Source organism: Simochromis diagramma, unplaced genomic scaffold (genome assembly GCF_900408965.1).
Source record: "Simochromis diagramma unplaced genomic scaffold, fSimDia1.1 OVJJ01000510.1, whole genome shotgun sequence".
Taxonomy (NCBI): Eukaryota; Metazoa; Chordata; class Actinopteri; order Cichliformes; family Cichlidae; genus Simochromis; species Simochromis diagramma.
The window spans coordinates 259,412-265,389 of NW_024387326.1; the positions used below are offsets into that span (position 1 = coordinate 259,412).

The 5,978-nt window shown below is 37.9% G+C and overlaps 1 gene segment (V, D, J or C); it reads right to left on the bottom strand.

Annotated features, from left to right (window-relative positions):
• The window catches only part of LOC120717748, a 53,545-nt gene that overhangs the window by 3,452 nt on the left and 44,115 nt on the right, over nt 1–5,978 (bottom strand).

Genomic DNA, 5,978 nt, shown 5'->3' on the forward strand with positions numbered 1-5,978 from the left:
CAGGCAAAAAAAAAAGAAAAGAAAAGAAAAAAAAAGAAATGAGAACTGCCTGTGTGTACAAAAGCGATCCACTCCAGTCCTTTTCCAGGAGCCTGTCTGACCCAGTTCATAGGGTAGCTGCTGAATGTGAATCCAGAGCCTGTACAGGTCAGTCTGTGGGATTCTCCAGGCCTTTTAATGACTGGTTCAGACTCAATCAGAGTCTGACCAACAACACCTGTCAACAGCACCAAATCACACTGAGTTAAATAGTTTGTTGAGAGAAACAAATGTTGTGTAATATCAGGTCTATGAGTGTTTTCACCTGCCCAGCAGATAGTTAACAGCAGCAGTCCTGTCCTGTAGTCCAGCGGTCCCCAACCCCCAATCGTTTGGTTCCGGGCCGCGAGAGTTGAGGCTCGGGTGTAAAATGTATGGTTTTCAGGGTTTTTATCGGTTTTTAGCGTTATTTTGTTATCATTTTTATCGTTAACTCGGTTTTCCTGGGTCTTTTCACGTGTGTTATGAATAAATCTTCTTTTTCTCGGTACCGGTGCTAGTTTTATTTTGTTGTATTTATCCGCGACACCTTAAAGGCCGGTCCGTGAAAATATTGTCGGGCATAAACCGGTCCGTGGCGCAAAAAAGGTTGGGGACCGCTGCTGTAGTCCATACTGTCAAACTGTGTGTCCTTAGCTTCCTGTCATCTTCTCTGAAGTCAGATTTATAGAGGAGGAGCAGTATGCAAAAATATTGTGGTTTTGCATTCACCTCACAATTTTTAAGACCAGTCACAATTAGCCATGTAGTTAGGATATGTAATATATAAATCTGTTTTAAAGTCAGCCACTTATTATATCAATAGAACAGGTGAAGGTGAAGATACTATTGTCAATTTTCTTAATGACGATTATTGATTAATACTTATAAAACACAAACATGATCATATGAGTAATAAAAATATTGGATAACACATAAATGAAGAGTTATGGGAACATTAACTGCAGTGCTCCAGTTTTATAATTAATATTATAGATATTTTAATGATTTCTGTGGAAGCAAAAAAAAAGGATGATGAAGTATTTCATGAGAAACTTTGGTCTGCATTTTGAGTATCTGCACAGGTTTTTGGAAGTCTGTGGATGATGATGATGTCTCTTTACAGATATATTATATTAATTCATTAAATAATTTCTATCTCAACCTAAAAACAAGTTATCTGTCTTTCAAAAGAGACAAATTCCTTGAAAAAGTGAAGATGGTGAGATTTCAAACAAAACCTCAAATCAACAAGCATCATTTAATCTCACTATATTTAAATTTCTCATTGAAATTATTTTAATTCTGTGACATTTTATCATCATTATCATTATTATTATAAGATGTGCTTACAGACTCACCTTGGAGAATTTATCAACAAACTGACTTCCAGAGAAAAATAATCTTGAATTCATTCATGATCTGAGGGCTCCTCCTCTGGTAGTTTGATGCTACAACTGAGGGGGTTTGTTAAGCTATGCTGATGGGCTGTGTCTCTCTGGCTCAATGTTAATACACACCAGTGACTTCAGTCTGCAAATCTGGTCAATTTTCAAGTCACTTTCTTGTTTGAAGTTTTTATATTCGATACTGAAATTATTCTTCAGTGGATCTTTGTAGTATGAATCTGCAGTCTGCAGAATATCCAGTCCTGTACCTGCAGGTTTTTTTTTTTATCCAAGCTGTGTGGTAGTTCAGCAAATAAGAGACCTGACAGGTGATGGTCAGACGCTGACCTGGCTGCAGAGTCACAGAGGCTGGCTGTGTCAGCTGTTCACACTGTATTTAATTGTACATAAAGTAACAGTGCGTAGCATCCATGATATCAGTGGTTCTTTTCAGTGAGACTCACAGGATCCAGCAGCAGAGCTACAGAGAACATGTTGGTGCTGAAAGTGATCTTCTGGAAGCTTCTCTTGTTCTGGTTCAACAAAATTCACCATGTCAAGTTCTTATATGTGTCTGTGAGGAAGCTTATTTTTAATACAGATTACAAGGGACAGGATGAAATAGAAATATGGATTAACCTGCAAGCAACAAGTGGAGTTTGGATGTTTTGTGCTGCTATAAACTGCATGAAGATTTGTATCAGGATGTCACAGTGAGGGAGTGGGAATTTGATCAGGGATGTGACATTGAATTTTTTTGTCATTTTCATTATTGTGACTTAATTATGGACATTTTCTTGTTTTGTCATGACTGACCTATTGAGTTATTAACACTTACCAGTGTTGAGGCTCTGAGGGATTTTTTATTCAGCTATACTCATGGTTTGTATTACTGTGACTCTCTGGCACAGTAATACACGTCCTGGTTGAAGTGTCTAAGATGATAGTCAACTTGTCCTTGTCCAGTATAATTTGTATTATCAATCCAGTTCTGTCCCTGCAGGATCCCTAATATAATAAAACAATACAATAAAACCATGTATTTTTATCATACTGTCATTACCTCAGTGAGACTCTTTGGATCCAACAGTGCCATCAGAGCTACAGAGAACTTGTACTGAGGGTGATAACCCAAAACTTCTCATTTTCTCCTGCACCAGGCTGATATTAATCTTTATATCAGTGTGCGAGGAGCTTTGCTTTCTGTACAGAAGGACAATGACCAACTATAAGAGAGAATGAATGGCCTTGTGGTTCTACTGTAGTATTGGTTTGGGCATAATTAAAAGAAAATTATTTAAAACAGAAATTTAGATTTTAATATGTCTTTGTCTTTGTTTTTTTTTAATTGATAAAAAATTAAATTAAGACAAGACATCATAAAAGCATTTCCCATTGAGGCAGTGTTATTACATGTTTCGATAACTTAACTGTAATTTCTGTAACTTTAAGGGGAAAAACAGCTGGCAGCAAATTGTTCCATCTTTTGATGGGCTGACTTTTTGTAGAGCATTTCTTCCTCTTGTGTCACTGTGACTCTCGAGCACAATAATAAACAGCTGAATCTTCAATCGTCAAGCTGTTCATCTGCAGATACACCTGCTTTCTGCTGTTGTCTCTGGAGATGGTAAAGCGGCCTCTGAATGACTGAGAGTACCAGCTGCTGCTGCCACTGCTGATCCAAGCAATCCACTCCAGTCCTTTTCCAGCAGCCTGTCTGATCCAAGCATTACTATAATCACCACTGAACCCTGAGTATGTACAGGTCAGTCTGTGGGAGTCTCCAGGCCTTTTAACCACTGATTCAGACTCAGTCAGTGTTTGACCCTCAGAACCTACAGAAATGTTAATGGCTTATTATTCCAAAAAGTTTACTTCATAACAATTAATTTGAACAAAAAATGTAAAAACGTCCTTACCAGTCAAGAAAAAAAAGAAAATCAGTAAAATAGCAAAATAAACTTTTCTGATCATTGTTAAGGTCTGATGTCTTTGTCTAGTCTGCAGTGTCTCTGGTAGATTGAGTACCAAGATATATAAATCTGCTGAAGGTATCAGTTTTACATAGACTCCTCCTACAAAGTAAACTCAGCCGTATATAAAGAACTTAGTAAATATTTTTAGCAACTAACAGATGAATAGAATGATATGTTATAATAGCTTTATATAAAAAGTAGAGCGTGCTGCCCAGACTGCTAGTTTGAGTAAATGACCTGAAATGTTTGTTGCACTGGCTGCCCTGTTCAGCATGTAGCACATAATTTATTTTGGGGGTTTTTCTGCTATGATCTTCAGCCGGTCCCTGTCATTCCTTTTTTCTACTAGGACAAGTAGAATGATGAGGAGCAAGCCACTGGACATAATGGGTTTCTGGGCACAGCAGTGCTGTCGTCACATTGTATCTGAAGTGCCCTTAAGATTTCTTTTAAAAAGCCAGAGGGCCCAACCTAATTTCCAGGCAGCCAGAAACACAGGGTCATTAACTTTTGCATCTTTTCTGATGATTGAAACAGAGAAAACATGCAAACTGCAAAGCCTGAAGATTAATATCAGGATATCATTGGGAGGACAAATATATGGGAAGTGACAGATATAATTTTACTGTATATTTTATAGTTTTTTTTAATAAAATTAAAAACATGTTTTTATTTGTAAAACTTTGACTAAACTTTGGTGAGGGGAGGATGTTAGTAAAGCTGACATCCATCATGAACAACCCACATCACCCACTGCATGAGTATGTGAGTGGGCTGAGCAGCTCCTTTAGTCAGAGACTGAAACACCCTTGCTGCAGGAAGGAGCGCTTTCGCAGATCATTCATCCCAACAGCAGTTGGACTCTATAACTCCTCAATCACAATGTCATAAGTCACTGGACACTGTGAATATCCACGGTCACCACTTCATGCATAATGGACCTTCCATGTGTATGGACATGTGCAGGTATATATGTATGTATATGTATACATATGTATATTTAGTGTGTACATGTGTATGTGTACATGTCTATAAATAGGAATAGTAGTGGTACAATAGCTATATCAAGCTATATAGTTTATGTCTTCCATATTTCCAACTATATCCATAATCACATACTGTGTATGCTACCATTGTATATAGTGTATTATCTTACTTTTTTTCATTGATTGTACGTATTTGTATTTTTGTATTTCCATCTGATATCTGTACCTGAGCTGAGGTGACGCAAAAATTTCCCCGTTGTGGGATCAATAAAGTCTTATCTTATCTTATCTTATCTTATCTTAAACAATAAACAGTGGGCTTCTCTCATCTACCCCTGTGATGACTTAGATAATGTGCATATTTCATGAATATTGCTTTGTCCTCAGTTCGCTCTATTTTCTCTCTTTCTATCCTTTGTGCTGCTTTTGTGTGGAGGTGGGACACATCTCAGGTTATCCGAGCACACACCTGTTCCTCATGTACTTCTCTGCAGCCACTACTTGATGTAACGTCAGATCATCAGTCTTTGCTGGATCATTGCATTGCATCGGTCAGCAAAACTTGGCTCCTAGACCTTTGTCCATCTCAAAATTTCTGCTAAGGAGAGGAGAGCTATTTAGTGTTTTTATGAGAGAATCTGTGTATCAGTGTGGATTTGTGGAAAAGTCAGCCCTGTCCTCCTGGGACTTTCATTAGTGCCAAGCTTTACTTTGTATTTCAATTCACTTTAAATAAATTCAGTGAACTTTAGCATGAGTCCTGCCTGCTTAGTGATCATTACATATTTGTATTATTTTAGTTTTGCAAATAATGAAAACCAACCAATTCTAACCTTCATTACAGGTGGTTTTAACACAAAGGTTTAGCTGGAAAAACTTATCATATAAATGAGTATCAAAATATATTATTGTCACTTAATTACAGAAAAAAAAATGTCAAATTGAGCAAGTTACTAAGGTTGAATTGTAAATATAAAATGTAAAACTTTATTCATAACTATAAGTTCAAAAAATATATATTATCATGGCAATCTCCAGTGCTAAACAGCGACATGCAGCAGATAACAGTGTTCTGTAGTCTGGGGGCTCCTCCTCTGGTGGAGGATGTTACACATGTTGAAGCTCTGAGGGGTTTGTGTTCAGCTCCACTGATGTTTTGTATTACTGTGACCCTCTGGCACAGTAATACACAGCAGTGTCTTCAGGCTGCATATTCTGTCCATTTAGAGTCACTGTCTTGCTTGAAGTGTCTAAGTTGATGGTGAATTTGTTCTTTAGTGAATCTTTGTAATGTGTGTTGTGTCCATAATGTGCACCTCCAATCCACTCCAGTCCTTTCCCTGCAGGCTGTCTGATCCAAGCTGTCCTCCAGCTGCTTAGAGAATAAGAGACCTGACAGGTGATGGTCAGATGCTGACCTGGCTGTACAGTCACAAACTCTGGCTGTGTCAGCTGTTCACACTTCACACCTGTGGAGAAAACATGTTTTATTTAACAGTAACAGTCAGTATGCTGTGATCATTCTGTCAGGGATTTTTTTTCAGTGAGACTCACAGGATCCAGCAGCCAGCAGGAGCAGCAGAGCCACAGAGAACATTTTGGTACTCAAG